The sequence below is a fragment of the Neltuma alba genome, unplaced genomic scaffold (genome assembly GCF_004799145.2).
Source record: "Neltuma alba isolate B1F8T4 unplaced genomic scaffold, ASM479914v2 tig00010133_pilon, whole genome shotgun sequence".
Taxonomy (NCBI): Eukaryota; Viridiplantae; Streptophyta; class Magnoliopsida; order Fabales; family Fabaceae; genus Neltuma; species Neltuma alba.
In genome coordinates this window covers 39220-55367 of record NW_021635081.1, presented here as the reverse complement: position 1 = coordinate 55367, position 16148 = coordinate 39220, and the positions used below count along the sequence as shown (strand labels likewise).

The 16148-nt window shown below is 33.8% G+C and overlaps 1 long non-coding RNA gene across 1 annotated transcript; it reads left to right on the top strand.

Moving 5' to 3' along the window:
- Positions 1–4644: 4644 nt before the first annotated feature.
- On the top strand, positions 4645–14662 carry LOC114754348 (uncharacterized). Its single transcript, XR_003741159.1, has 4 exons — positions 4645–4707; positions 10675–10685; positions 10996–10999; positions 14650–14662. It is a non-coding gene; the product is annotated as an uncharacterized LOC114754348 (long non-coding RNA).
- Positions 14663–16148: the final 1486 nt, after the last annotated feature.

Here is a 16148-nt window from a genome sequence, read left to right as displayed (position 1 = left end):
GCATTATTTACGGTTGTATATAACACTTCTACCATTAAGCAAGGTAGTCCATCAAATAAAGTATTTTCCATGCCTCGGTAATCAATTTCTTTAATTGAATCACATTTACTTGATTTAAATACGCTGACCGCACAGACAAATGAGACATTTGATCATATTTAAAAAGAAGTGAATATACAACAGCGACCATAACGTATACGGAAGAGAAGAAGATGTGAAATTCATGCCAATTTAATCATTATTTATTATTAATTTTTTAAAACCTAATCATTACTTATTTTTATTAATCACTTGTTAATTAATATAGCATTAATTATTACTATTATTATGATATAATGATTAACACTCATCCAACTATTTACTCTTAATTGATTATTGAAATGATAATCCAATCATTATTAAAATCATAGTAGGGGATCTGTGTGTGGTGAGGGATTTAAAGAAGTTGTTTAAAGGGTGATGAAATTTAGAAGTTGTTCAAAATAAGATAAAGTTTAGTTATACAAAAAAACAAAACTTATTGAAGATATTGCTCTTGGTTAGATAAATTTTAGAAGTTGTTCAAGCCTTGAACAAGTTTTACTATAGCATTTGGAGAAATAAATCCCACCAATGTAGCATTTGGAGATTTTTTTTTATTGTTTGTAAACAATCAAAGAATTTCCACAACTGAATAACACCATCTATTGAAAAGTATACGAGTCCATACAACACACAGTGTAAATCACTACCTAAATAGATCTGTCTGACCGAAATGGGCTTAGGAATAAGAAGCAATCCCAAGCCCAATATAACTACAACAGACCCAGATACGGAAAATACAGGAATTATTTTTAACATTCCCCCTCAAGTTGGGGGCTGAAACAAATTACAACAATCTAACTTGCTAAGCAATCTCAATTGTGTCTCTTTTCCTACAGCCTTGGTTAGGATGTCTGCCTCTTGATTTGCAGATCTCACATGCTGCAACTTCACAAGTCCTTCTGTCACTTTCTCCCTTACAAAGTGACAAGCTATTTCAATATGCTTCATACACTCATGGAAAACTGGGTTTGTAGCTATGTATATGGCTGATCTGCTATCACAGAACACATTAACTAGATCTTGCACAGGAATTCCCAGATCTGACAGCAACCCTCTTACCCAAATCACTTCTGAAACAGCTGAACCCAATGCCCGATATTTAGCTTCTGTTGAAGATCTTGACACCGTTGTCTGCTTCTTCGTTTTGCTAGATAATGAGGGAATCTCCTAATTTGAGGAGATACCCCGTGACCGACCTCCTCATGGTCTCGCATGACCCCCAATCTAAATCATAGAAGCATTTTAGGTTCAGATCTCCATCCGAGCTCAACCGTATCCCAAGGCCAAGTGATTGCTTCAGATATCTTAGTACTGTTAGAGCTGCTGCCCAATGAGACTTCATAGAAAGCTGCATGAATTGATTAAGCACCTGCACAGGAAAAGAAATATTAGGCCTTGTCATTGTCAAGTAAATTAGCTTACCAACTAGTCTCCTATACTTCCCTGGTTCTTGAAGCAAGTCCTCCTTCTGGTGCTTCTTCTCTTCATATGTTACCAGCTTCATATGTTGCGGCATAGGCAGTGTGAGTGGCTTACTGTAACATCCACCACTTACTAACTAGAACTAACCATGATAGAAAGGACTAAAACTAGTAAACATACCCTATCATGGTTATTTAAGAACAATCACATCACTAAGGGGCTAACCATGATAGAAAAGCATTCGACCTTAATTAAGGCTATCATGGTTAGAAAAGAATAACCTATATTTGTAATCATGCAAACATGGTTATAAAACAATACGCCTCTAAATGATATATTATAATAGCAATTCAAATTTGACTATATTAGTCAATATTAGCAACAATTAAACTTGCAAAAATTACCATTATCACATCGTGGATCCACAATAATTCAATCACATGCAATCTAAGGGCCTTAGGCCCACTACCAGCACTCTAGTCCAATATCCAAACAAAATAAACCAAAGATAGAAAGTATAATACGTTCATTAAGTCAAACGACATAAAAATATAAGAAGGTAAAATAAATCCCAAATGAATGCAGTCCTGATGTGTGGCAATATACGAAAAGATTGCATAAAATAAGGTCCAGAAGCTCTACACTGTCAGCTACAGCTATTGAGCCTCAAGAGTCTTCCTCGAAGGTCCCGCTAACGTATTGTTTCCTGAAAATGGTAAAGCAACAGAAGTGAGACAACGTCTCAGTAACTAAATCCTTACCTATCCCACACCCTAGCATGGGCTAGTGAGGTGTCAGGTGGGATACACAGAGTTAATAATAGTTGATAAACATTTATTTAAACATTTAAACTCACAATAATCATACAAGACAAATATTTCCACCAATCTCATGCAATTGATACATTTTAAAAGAGATAACATACTTGTCATTTATTTAAAAGATATAAATATCAATGAATATCCCATGTCATATGCAATTCCTGAACCCAAATCCACCCTTATATCCTCCTTATTTCCGCCGACTGGACCCATGGGCTAAGTTCTTTCCATTTGACTAGCAACTTTGACAAGCTCACCACACGAATGATGTGGACTGGCCAAAGACCACAGAGCACTCGGTGGACCATGGGTCCCCCTCGAAGAACTAGTGGGGTGTAGCAGTCCCTCGAAGAACTAGTGGGACAATAATAGCAGCCAACCATAGAGCTCCGTATGGAGGCTAATACCACATGGCAAGTATATAAATCAACTCCAATTACCTCCTTTCCCCACCCAAAATAGATGCACAGGGTTCAAAATGACGCATTTATATGCATAATCAACAGAATTTCATAATAACACATCATAATCATGATCACCAATTTCTTGCAATACAAACTATATCAATCCTTTTTAAAATAGCATCCCACAAGACAGTTCATACAAAACGTAATATACTTTTACAGAATTAGTTATAAAGCCGCTCACCAACTTCATACTAGAGCATGCAACAGATAGAAATTTAGTTACCTGGTCTCCTAGCTAACAGTCAACTACAACCAGAGTCCAACCTCGAAAATGCCACAATAGAGTTTATATCTACAAAAAAAATTAAAATATTATATCTATAGTATTAGAGTTTGCTACTCACAAAATTTTAGCCTCTAACTCCTCTTCTAAAAGCTTTAATTCTACTCAGAACTCTAGCCTAAAAGACATTTTTCTAAGGTTTGGAATGAGAACATATATATATATATGATTTAGACTCGATTCCTAAATTTTCCTTACTTAAATATCCTTTAATTGTTAGATTATATTATTAGAACCATCAAATTCATAATTTAAATAGATAAACTGTAAATTTATAACTTATATTCCATTTTCGAAGGACTTAGACAAATAGACTTAGTATGAACCAGGTTATTCTCACTACAGAAGTTAAACCCTTAATCTAACCATTGAATTTAATTCCCTATCTATTATGATACTATCCTCCAAATTATTATAGCTCAATCTAACGGTGAATGAACTTGAAAATGCTAATTTACTATTCAGGACTCTATCTGCTAAATCCAAAAGATATAAGTTAAAAACGTACCTAATAACTTGTAACTTGGGGATCAAAATAATGATCCAACCATTGAAATTAACGATTTGGATGTCCCAAATGGGCTGACCAAATTTCAGTCCGATCCAACGGTTAATAAACACAAAACTAGCACTTTTCTGAGACTACCTCAGATATATGCGAAAATTATTTACTCACTTCAAACTCCACTCATTATCTCCTATATACAGGCTCCTCAAACTCCTTCACTCTAAAAATTAGTCGATGTGGGACTTCTATGCCATGGTTTAATTTTCTAGAATATCATCCACACACACACACACAATCACACACAAAAAAATTATTTAATAATAATAATTTGCCTATATCTAACTTTTTTTTAATTAACTTAATACTAAAATATATTTATTTATAATTTAATTAAATACTAGATAAAAAATAAGGATGTTACACTTACAGCCACTCATACCAGTTTCTGCAAGTAAGTCTAGAGTGTATTTTCTTTTGGAAAGAACAATACCTTTCTTGGACCTAGCAACTTCTATTCCTAAAAAGTACCTCATGATTCCTAGATCCTTGATTTGAAAATGACTATGCAGAAAACACTTGACTTGTTCAATTCTTTGTTTATTACTACCAGTTATCAAAAGGTCATCTACATAAACCAAGATAATTACTGAACCATTATCATAATGTTTGAAATATAATGAGTAATCATATTTGCTTTGTAAGAAACCCCCACTCAGTAAAGCCAAAGATAACTTTTGGTTCCATTGCCTAGAAGCTTGTTTAAGCCCATATAAAGACTTCTTAAGCTTACAAACCATATTACCTTCTTGATTTCCAAACCCTTGAGGTATAGTCATGTATACCTCTTCATTAAGGTCTCCCTGCAAGAAAGCGTTATTCACATCCATCTGATATAAAGACCAATCATTCACAGCAGCCAACTTAAGAACAGTCCTCACAGTTACCATCTTAAATACTAGTGAAAAGGTCTCATTATAATCTACTCCTTCTACTTGGTTATATCCTTTTGCTATCAATCTAGCTTTATACTTGTCAATAGTTCCATCAGGTTTGTATTTTATTTTATATACCCATTTACAACCGATTGGTTTCTTATTTTTAGGCATTGGGACTATATCCCAAGTTTTATTCTCTTCTAAGGCTTGAATTTCACTTTTCATGGCAGCCACCCAATTCTGATCTTTAACTGCCTCGTAATAGGTAGGTTCAAAAACATCATCAATAGAGCAAAGGAAACACATATGAGAGGAAGAAACATTATCATATGAAATATAATCCTCTATCGGATACCTACAGTTAGACTTACGCTTCTGTTTCACATTGGACTGTCCTAAGAGAGACTGTGTCATATTACAAACATAATCCTTGGCCCATATGGGAGGCCTTCTCTCCCTACTAGGTCTCCCTGTTTGGTTTAAATCATTCCTATTAACATTAGCTTGGATGTGACCTCCAGTGCTTTCTTCCTTAGGCTATCTAGTGTTTATTATGGCATCCCTTTTATGATGTACATATATATCATCAAAATCATCAAAAAAAAAAACATTTGCTTTATGTCCTTAGACACTCCCCCTTGATCGGTGCTATGCCCATTTTTAAAAGGAAAAACATTTTCAAGGAACTTGACATGCCTGCTTATAAAAATTTTCAGATTTAATAAAACAAATCCCTTTTGATTAGGAGGATAACCTAAGAAAACACATGGTATAGATCTGGGTTTAAACTTGTCAGTAACTATCAGATCTATAGCATAACATAGATAGCCAAAAACTTTCATATTACAGTAATCTGCAGCATGTCCAAGAACAATTTGATAAGGAGTTTGAAACCTTAAAATCCTACTCGGTATTCTGTTAACAAGGTAGGTAGCAGTTTTAACACATTCCCCCTAAAACCTAATAGGCAAACTGGACTGAATGATTAATCCCCTTGAGATTTGCATTAAAGTTCGATATTTTCTTTCAACAATACCATTTTGTTCTGGGGTATAAGGACATGTAGTTTCATGAATGATACCTTCTTCCTTAAAGAAACTATTCAGATCATGATTAACAAATTCACTACCGTTATCACTCCTTATTCTCTTAATGCAGGAACTGAACTGAGTTAATACATAAGCAAAGAAAGTTTTAATGTGATGAGCAGTTTCAGATTTATTTTTCATCAAATAAGTCCATGTAGCTCTAGAAAATTCATCCATAATAGTAAGAAAATATTGAAATCCAGCATGTGTAGGAACCTTGTAGGGTCCCCAAACATCCATATGAATCAGGTCAAAGCATCTAACAGTTCTGATACAGCTAGAGGGAAAGGGGAGCTTTGTCTGGTTGGATTGAAAACAAGTATCACAATTTTTATTTATTACTATATATTTGTTTTTCACTATTTCCAGATGTTTGATTATATTGAGGGGTGCATGCCCCATTCTTTCATGCAGAAGCCACAAATCAACAGATTTATCAGTGTCACAATCATGAACAGAGTTCATACAAGCATAATCCTTTTCCAATCTCAATAGATATAATCCATGATCTACTCTACCAATCCCCTTCATCTTCCTATCCAGAAGGCCCTGCAAGGTGCATTTATTAGGATAGAAAGGAACAATACAAAGAGTCTCTTTTGTTATTTGTGAAATAGAGATTAAGTTAAATTGAAGTTCAGCAACACACAGAATTCCTTTTAACTCTATTCCATCAGGGAACTTAACATCTCCTATGTGAGTTACAGAAAATCTATCACCATTAGGAATTCTTATATGTTTGCTAGGCCCAGTATATGTTTTATAACTATCTAACAAATCTAAATCACTAACCATGTGTGTGGTGGCTCCAGAATCAATAATCCATTTACTGTGATTCAATCTAGTGATAGAAAGATCATGCAAACCTGTACCGGTGAGTGCATGGGCGTTGGTTTCTGAATCTTTCTTCAGAATTTCCAATAACCTCTCGTACTGCTCCAGGGTGAAGTTGGGGGATACAACAGTCGAAGTGTTGGTGAGAGCCTCTGCTTCTCTTTGTCCACCACTCTGATTCCCTTTGCCTTCTTGATTCTGTCTTCCTTTGTTCCCTTTGTAATCCGAAGGGAATCCAATAATCTGCCAACAATAGTCTCTCGTGTGACCTTTCTTGTGGCAGTGGTCACATTTGAGTAGGGGAGCACCTTTCCCTCTACCTCTTCCCTTCGCAGTCATTGCCATTCCTTCACTTCGAATTGTTTTCTCCAGGCTTGTAATGCTTCTCTGTGCTTCATCCTCTAGGACCATCGCATAAGCCTGGTTGACCGTTGGAAGGGGCTACATCAAGAGTATCTGACTCCCAGCGTTCGTGTAGGCTTCATTGAGTCCCATTAAAAACTGCAAGAGCCTCAGTCGCTGAGTTGCTTCATGATATGCTTGAGAAGTGGGACATTTACAGGTCGGGATTGCCATTAAATTTCCCTGTTCTTCCCACAATTCTTTCAGCCAAGAGTAATAGCCCGATATAGAAAGGTCATCTTGCCAAAGAGAGTGAATTTCACAGTGAAGAAAGAATATACATGATCCGAAAATCTTGTCAAAGAGCTCCTTGAGATCTCCCTACACGGATGATGCATCTTCAAAGTACACCAAACTGGTTGCAAGATCCTTAGAGACTGAGCCTAATATCCACGATAGAACAACCGCGTTGCACCTTTCCTAGTAAGCGTGAAACTTCGGATCTTGGTCACTCTTCTTGCAGGAACTGTCAATGAATCCTGTCTTGTTCTTCCCTCGAAGAGCTATCATCATTGCCTTGCTCCATACTGTGTAGTTGTAGCTGCTCGTGAGGATCAACCCAAGAATGGACATCCCTTGTGTGTCAGACGGGTGAAGAAAGAGAAGGCTTGTGAAATCAATCGCCGACTTCACCAATCCCTTTTCTTCCCCCATGAAATATTAGTCACCGTCATCGATGTTCTTGACTCACGAGGGTTTCTTGGTTCAGCGACAGCGAAAGGAGACAAGGAGCATTGGGTTACCGCAGAGTGGAGATGGATTTCGGTTCTTGGATTTCCGGGCGAAAAGAGACAAGGAGCATTGGGTTACTGCGGAGTGGAGATGGACTTCGGTTCTTGGATTTCCGACTAGGTGAATTGGGCTTCATCTGATGGGCTTGAAACATGACTGATGGACCATCCTGTGCTCTAATGCCATGTAAACAATCAAAGAATTTCTGCAACTGAATAACACCATCTGTTGAAAAGTATACGAGTCCCTACAACACACAGTGTAAATCACTACCTAAATAGATCTGTTTGACCAAAATGGGCTTAGGAATAAGAAGCAAGCCCAAGCCCAATATAACTACAACAGACCCAGAAATGGAAAATACAGGAATTATTTTTAACACTGTTTATAGTTTATAAGTAAAAAAAAAAAACCGATTACAATCGCTTCTTTCTTTCTACTGTTTATAGTTTGCTTTAGATTCTTTTGGCCTTACTAAAGTCCCATATGTTGCATCAAGTCTAAAACATATTCTCTCCTTCTTTTATTACAAGATCCAAATTTTTGAATTGATCTGTACAAGTATTCTCTTGATAAAGGTAATCTTATTTGAAGTATCATGAGATGCTAAATATAAATATCTTTTCTAATATGGATCCATATATTCACTTGTAAATTGTAAATAATTGCTTGTACATAATTTTTAAGAAATTGTAAATTCTGAAAAAGTATTTATAAACTGTAGGAACTTGTCTGTATGCCTATTTGCCTATCTCGTCCTTATGCTTATTATTCTTATAAATAATTATGTTGAAAGACTATGATTAAATCAACTTGTTAACGTTGCTCATGACTAACGTTAACGATCTCTTTAAATCTCAGAATTACCTTTCTTTGAAAAAGCTGATCCACAAATCCAACACATATATAAGCTGAAACGCATGTTTCATCCCATCCCTACTTTATTGGATCACTTCATCTCATCTCAGACTAAACGCATAAAAGGCTGAAACATGTTAAGAGCATATATTCTTTCCATGACCCCCCCAAAAACAATAAACAATTATGTTGAAGACTTTTGACTGAATTAATTTTTAATTGAGGCTTTTATTAGCGATAAAAAATTAAAATTTTATATACCTAATGCTATTTTCTTTGTTTTTTTTTAAAACTCCAGTTCACAGTTCACCATTATGAATGCCAGATTTTGTGGTATTTGAAGCAAAATTTAGTGTAGGTCTTCTTATGAGAGATGATTGAGTGACATGTTATTTTTGGAAGTTGCGACATATTTCTCTTACGTAAAGGTTTGGAAGGGCCAATAACAACCTAATTCATTGTTGTACCATAATGTTGATAAATTTACTTCCAATTAGATATAATATTACTCAAAACTAACTCAATAATATTAGATATGCCATAGCTATATATATATTTATATAAATCATGAATAATATTTCATCTAGAGGTGTTATAAAAAATTGTGCTATCTCTTGTCCTCAATATAATAGCTAGACAACTAATTTAAAAAGATTAAGAAAATTAATTAAATTGATTAATTGTAACAAATGTATATTGATCACCCTAAACTATCTTCTTTAATTATGTGCATTAAAACTATTATTTGGCGAGAACCCTTATAATTAATATAGATATTTTAGAAAAAACAATTATAAATTTAAGGGATGAAGTAGATTGAGGTTTTATATTTAGGATCAAATTTAATCTCTAATTGAATAATTTATAATATAAACATCACACATTGATCTCCCCATGCTCTATTTTAAAGCAAGTGAAACAGAACTTTCTTTGTTGTTTGAAGAAAAAGAAACCTTATGATCAATAAAGATATTTTAGATAAAACATTATAAATTAGATTGAGATTTTATATTCATGACCAAATTTAATCTCCAAATAAATAATTTATATTATAAACATTACACATTGCTCACCATGCTCTGTTTTAAACCAAGTGAAACAGAGCTTTCTTTGTTGTTTGAAGAAGAAGAAGAATTCAGTAACTTAATATTCAAAATTAAACAATTAATATATACGTATCAGCTCTCGTTAAGTGATCCTAAAATAATTGAAGATGTTTGCCTTATTCCGAGAATGGGGGGAAAATAAGTTCAATCATTCATGCCTCAAACATTTCTTAATATGATATGGAAACACGTGGAAATTGAGTTAAAATCAAGAATTTAAACACTTCTTAATTCTTAGTATAATAAGAAAAAGGAAAAAATGTAAAAGTCTGCCGGCTTATCACGCACCCAACCATATGTTCCCAGACAACGGGCATGCAAGAGAGGAATTAAAAATTAAAGGAGTCAGCTTTATATCACTCACTTCGTTAAACAATACTGTAGTCCTTTTTTTTTTTTTTCGCTTTTGGTAATTAAGATTATGAATATCTTCCATTAAAAATAAAAACTACTCCTATGATACTATTTATAAACATTTATTAATAAATTTACATAAACTGAAAAAGTTAACTGAAAATAGTTATTTCTTGAAAAATATTAAAATTGTCCTCAATAAAAGTCATCAATAGGAAGAGTTTGTTTAATTAATGAGAAAATTTTATAATTAATTGGGGATATTATGCGTAAAAAAAATTGATGGTCCCAACAAGACATCTTGTGTTATGAACCTTTTCAAGCATAGAAACTTGGAAAGAGAGAAATCCTTGAGTTACAAATATAGACGAACTTGACTTATTAATCTTGGGGGAACTCTGACAAAAAAAAAGAGAAAAATCTTGGGAGACATTCGTACCACTAAATTATATGATTGGCATAGGCTATTTTCCTTCGGATTGCATATGCTGTAAATGTTTTTTTGCCCCCACAGTATAGATTTTGTAATAAATGTCCAGGAACACTTTCTCTCCCTATTCGTGTATGTAAGTATTCTGGTTTTATGTAATGAATTGACATTTTCACCCAAAAAAAGTAAGAAAATTATTTTCATAAAAAATAATGGTCTTATGGGTGTAATATAAAGAATTAAAGATGTCATCCTCACATGACGTTGAGGTCACCATAATGCCCTTTTTGTGTTTAATGATTTGCCTCACTTATTGTACGATGCCATTTTAAATATCCTCTCAAGAAGAGGGGAAATACAGGTTTAGCACTTTTTGAGATGATAAGAACATGAGAACGGATTCAACGATTCATTCGAGTGCTTGGATCATTTGAGGGCTTCAAAGAACGATTTCGTGCAGCCCAGCAACACTGAGAGCTTGATCGGTCTCAGCAAAAGAAGGTAAAGCCATTAGATTAGAAGACGATTTCTGACTTTGTTGCACCTGAATGAACTGAACATATTATATTAAGTCTTCTCAAATTTAATCAGAAAAATATGAAGGAAACCTTATTAAAATAAGACAGTAAAGAAACAATTACGTGCTGGAGTGTGGCTGCCAAATAATACAGGCTTGTATTGTATATGTAATCATATTTGGCAAATTGTAAAAGAATGTCATCAAAAAACAATGCTTCCCTCAAACTTTTAATTACAATAAATCATCTCATCACAAAATAACTTCAAAAAAGAAAGAGTGTGTGTATTAGTCAGTTAATTCAAAAGGCAAATACAAAATAGAGATGACAGAGTGTGTATGCATTAATAACTTTTTTTATATTGTTTTTATTGAAGGAAATTTCTTTTAGTATTTCTTTGGGTGCTCCAACCATCCTAGTAATTGTTTTTATTGAAAGAAATTTCTTTTAGTATTTTTTTGGGGTGCTTCCAATTAACATCCTCATAGATGTGAAGAGAATCACAATGTGATCAAATTAGCAATCACATACCAGTTGATCTTTAACTAGATTATAACTTTGTCATTTTTGGCATCTCGAAAATAACATTCTTGTAAAAACAGAGTCAGCTTTGTGGACTCTTGTGGTGTTTCATGATCACAAACCATAAAATCATTGAAAAACCTGATACTAAACATAAAAGAAATATCAATATCCTAGTTAATGGACATGAGAGATAACAAGATTTGGTCACCCCCTAATATGTAGTCTTTCTAGAGTAGGGAAATCAATGCAAGTTCTTTTTTTTTTTTTAACCAAACAATCAATGCAAATTCTCAGACTTTGGTTCTCATCACATAAAGGGTCTTTATGATAGCTTCAGCTTTGGAAAGTTGGTATTGAGTTGTGTGAGATCAAAACAAAATAGCTCAAAATCAGGAAGATCAAAGTGCAGCTCATCATGTTGATTCTTTTTTGCTGAAACATCCTCATGATGGTATTTCCCCACAATATATGTTAGTTCAGGAGCATCTTTAACTGCACCACAATATAAGTTTTTAATTTCTCTACACATTGTGGATGGAAATAAAATTTCCAAGTCGTTGCACTCCCTGATTTCTAGTTTCTACAACTTCAGAAAATGTAGTAGTCGTATCAACATTTCAATTGTAAACCCTTCTAAATAATTAACAATGTATAATTCATAAGATAGACACTTGAACGAAAATACTGAGGCAAGTAGTGTAGCATACTAGTAGGTTTGTGTGATCAAGCAATCTATGTTTAGAAACAACAATATTATTCTCATAAAATAAACACCAGCATCAAGTTGTTTTCTGTCTACTCCATGTCAGGAGTCCACTTTTAAACGAGTGATTATGCATGAACTAGGAGAAAAACCCAGACTTAAACTACACCTAATTCTGTGCGTTTCATAGTCTATCTTAGTAATCCGTCTTTTGTGAAAATAAAATAGAATAACATGAAGCACACAAATAGTTGCTAAAATCCAAAAGGCCTATGTTTAGCAGCAATTATCTCCCAACATTGTTGCCTTCGTTCTATGATATCTTGACGTTCCTTTAAAAGATGAGCATGACAAGCCATAACATTGGCATGCTCTTGTTGAACCACTTGTGCCACTCTTGCAGCCTCAACTTCCTCATCACGAATAGCTTTAAGCATTGCCTCATTGCTCTTCAGATCATTGTCTAAGCCATCTAGAACATTTTGGATGCTATCAACTTCACATATCTCACCATTAAAAACCTTATTCTTTGTAGACTCAATCCAATCCTTGTCAAAACCAAAAAGATAAGCATCCTTCAAATGCTCAGCTAGTATCCTCTTGTCTGCCTCGGTGATAGTGAAAGGAGTCCTGGTAGTTAGAATGTTCAAGATATCAAGCAATACCCTGTAGGACATGTGTAATACTCGAGCGCTTCTATCTTTTGTAGAGAGTCGAAGTTGTGGGCAAGTCTCAAGTGCCTTTGCAAATATTGAATGCTCAAAACCTTCCAATTTCATCATATCAACTATTTCTTGTACTCCAAGGGCAGTTGAAGCTTGATTATTGGCTTCTAGAAAAGAAGGCATCATCTCTATAGGGGTAGAAAATGGTGACAGTGACAACTTTGTATCCTCAACAATATCTGATTTGGTCCCATCATGAACGGAAGCCTCAGACTTCTCTTTCAGCAAAGATCTCTTTACTTTTACGTCACTTGGATGATGTGGCAAAGTTAAGTCACCTGTGAAACCAAAAATAAGGAATTGATGATATATTACTTACAAGACAAGATGCTACTCTCTTTGGTTTTGGAAATTGTTTTTGTCTTAAATGTAAGACCCCAATATACTATATATGTCAAATATTTGTTATTTTCCCCACAAACTGCCTTGACTTGTTACATTACAATCAATGACGGTAATTTTTAATATAAATGATTGAAAGGAGGGATACTTTAGAAAAAGAAAAACCTATTTATTTACAAATAACTAACTTAGTTAATTTTCTTAGTATATATGAATTAGTTATTAAACTCCTACATTTAGGATTAGGGAGAGTAGTATTTTACCTTCTCTTCCCTCTACCTTTTCCTCATCATGAGATTGTATATTATATCCGATCATTTCTTGCTGTGATTGTGATTCCATCATTATTGTTTCTTGTTTCGCCTCTTTGCCCGCCAACACATCCTACATGAAAATAAATGTGAACAAGGCCTAACTTCATATATACTCCTTTGATCCTATTTATAGGTCACTTTTAATATGTTTTATACAGACCAAGAAAAGCCTTAAATTTCATCAACTCTTATTTAAAATTCAATAATTTTTCAATTTTATTCCTATTTAATATACATTATGCCTCATATAAACAAAGTCAACACAATAACAAATAAAAGATAAAATTATATATCTATACAAAAAATTTCTCTCAGTATCCTATAAATAAGATAAAAAATGTCTTCTCTCTGCGTCCTATAAATAGGACCAGAGGAGCAACATAACTTTATGTATCTGTATTATTGAAAAGGACAATATGTGATTGAATATTTATTTTGTGAAAAAAATTTATCATCCAATGTACCTTCGCAAAATTCTGTGTGCTCATTGCGGACTGGTGTGGATCAATCGTGATTCTTTCATTTCTCGCTACTTTGTCCACCAAATCATCCTATTAGAAGATAAATAAAAGCCACAAGTTTGAACCATCTAGGATGAATGAAGACTAATAATCTACAAATAAAGGATAATAATCTCACTTTTAAATATGCCTTTTGTGAATCAGTTCTGTTTAGAGCACCTGTATTCCCTTCCTCGTCGTTCTGCAAAGCATAATGAATCAGTTTTTATTTTGTAGTATTTTTATTTACAGAAATAAATGTTGTTCCATACCAGTTTTGTTTTGGTATACTGATCAATACCTCAATAAATATATAATAAAAGGAAAATCATGGAAAATTCCAATCTAAGGAACTTTGCAGTAATTTTCTTGATCAACAACCCCAAATAGATATAAAATAAACAAATAAATAAAGAGATAAGGTAAGACAGTGATTAACTTTGGCTTCCCAAAAATAATACTTCTTGATAATTTCCTCTGCATCTTCCTTTACTACGAACACCGCATGATAAAAAGGTTTAGTTATGAATGAAAATGTGCATGTCTCTCTGTATATATGTTTGCAGTTTTATGCAGTTTTCAAATATGAGATCAAATTCAAATTTTCATGCCAACACTTATGGTAAAAGAAATCATGGTTTGCTTCAAGATAACTTTCAAACAGAGAAACAAAATGAATGTATTGCACTAGTGACAAGTGAAAGTAAATAATAATCAAATGCCATTAACTAAAATAGTGTGCGCGAGCGCAAGGCAGCGAAATGAGATATACTCTTGTGACGTTTGAGGGACCAATTGTGGATTGTTGTGTTTTCAAGGCTTGTCTTCCATTTGAATGGAAAGAAGTATTCTGCTTTGTCTCTTCCGAAGCTTCATAATCTTGATTTTTAGAGTCATCAGAAAGCTGAGTGGCCGTAGTTTCTGCAAGTATATAATAATTTTCATTTTGAATTAATGACTGACTTCTCTAAATGCATACCGTAAAACAGAGAATTTGGAACAATTGTATACTATGGAAGAGTTTTCCAATTTTTATATTAAAACCCATTTGATGTACTTTTCATATGCTTGTAAATATATTTAAATAATACTCTTTGTTCCTTTTCTGTGTTAGGTTACCTGGATCAATTCTTAGATTACCACTTCCACTTGAGATAATGGCATAGCCAAGGGATTTGTCTGAAACTTGAACGTCATCTACAACATTAGGAGTTTGCTAGTTAGTTAGTGATTTCAGTGTCATTTTGAATATTTCTTCCGTAATCAATGAAGCAATATGATGTTAGAATGAAACCAATCCAAAATATAATTGGAAAAGCAAATAAAGATGTACAATGTGTAGAATCACTAAGGCATAGATTATAGTCTTCTGCAAGGTTGGTGACACTCCTTGTAGCAACATTTGCTTATGCTCTATAAGGCAGTCCAGGCAATTCCCACAATCCCTCACTACATATGAATAAAATCTGAATGAAATGTCACTATAAGAAAACAATAAAGAAACTCACCACCTTCAGAAGGTTTGGAGACAATAGATGAAGGAATTTGGTTGAGGATTCTTGAAGCTTTGGATGACATAGGACTCAGTGGCAAGATTGTCTCAAAAGTTTTCTCACTCGAAATAAATGTTAAGGGCGGCACAGATGGGTCATCTATGAAAAAAATAGTTATTATATATATATATATATATATATCAAATTAAAGGGTGAAATATCTCATTTAAAAGAAAGCAACAAGTACCATTAATAGATGTTTTAGGCTTCTCCTCTAGTAAAGAATCGCTAGCTTTCATGCCACTTCGAGGACGTCGAGATGTTATCAAGCTATCTGTAAAATCCAAAATAAATAAATAATATTTTTGTTCTTCAAACTGTCTGTAAAACCCAAAATAAATAAATAATATTTTTCTTCGTCAAAACTAACGCTTCAATATTTTACCTTCTTCCTCTTCGTAAAATTTGGCATTTGCATGAATGTTGTCTCTTGTAGGAAGAAGAGTGAGGTCGGGACTTGTATGAATTGGTGCCTTTTATTGTAAACCGATGGCCATGTAAAACCAAGATGATAAATTAGTGTAATTGTTTTCTTTGTACTTTGATCAACAGTGCAACATATAAAAAGAAGCTTTAAGAAGATTAGCTAACGAGTAAGTCTTAAATTTTTTTGAATTTGATGATAAAAATGCCATTTTCTTTCA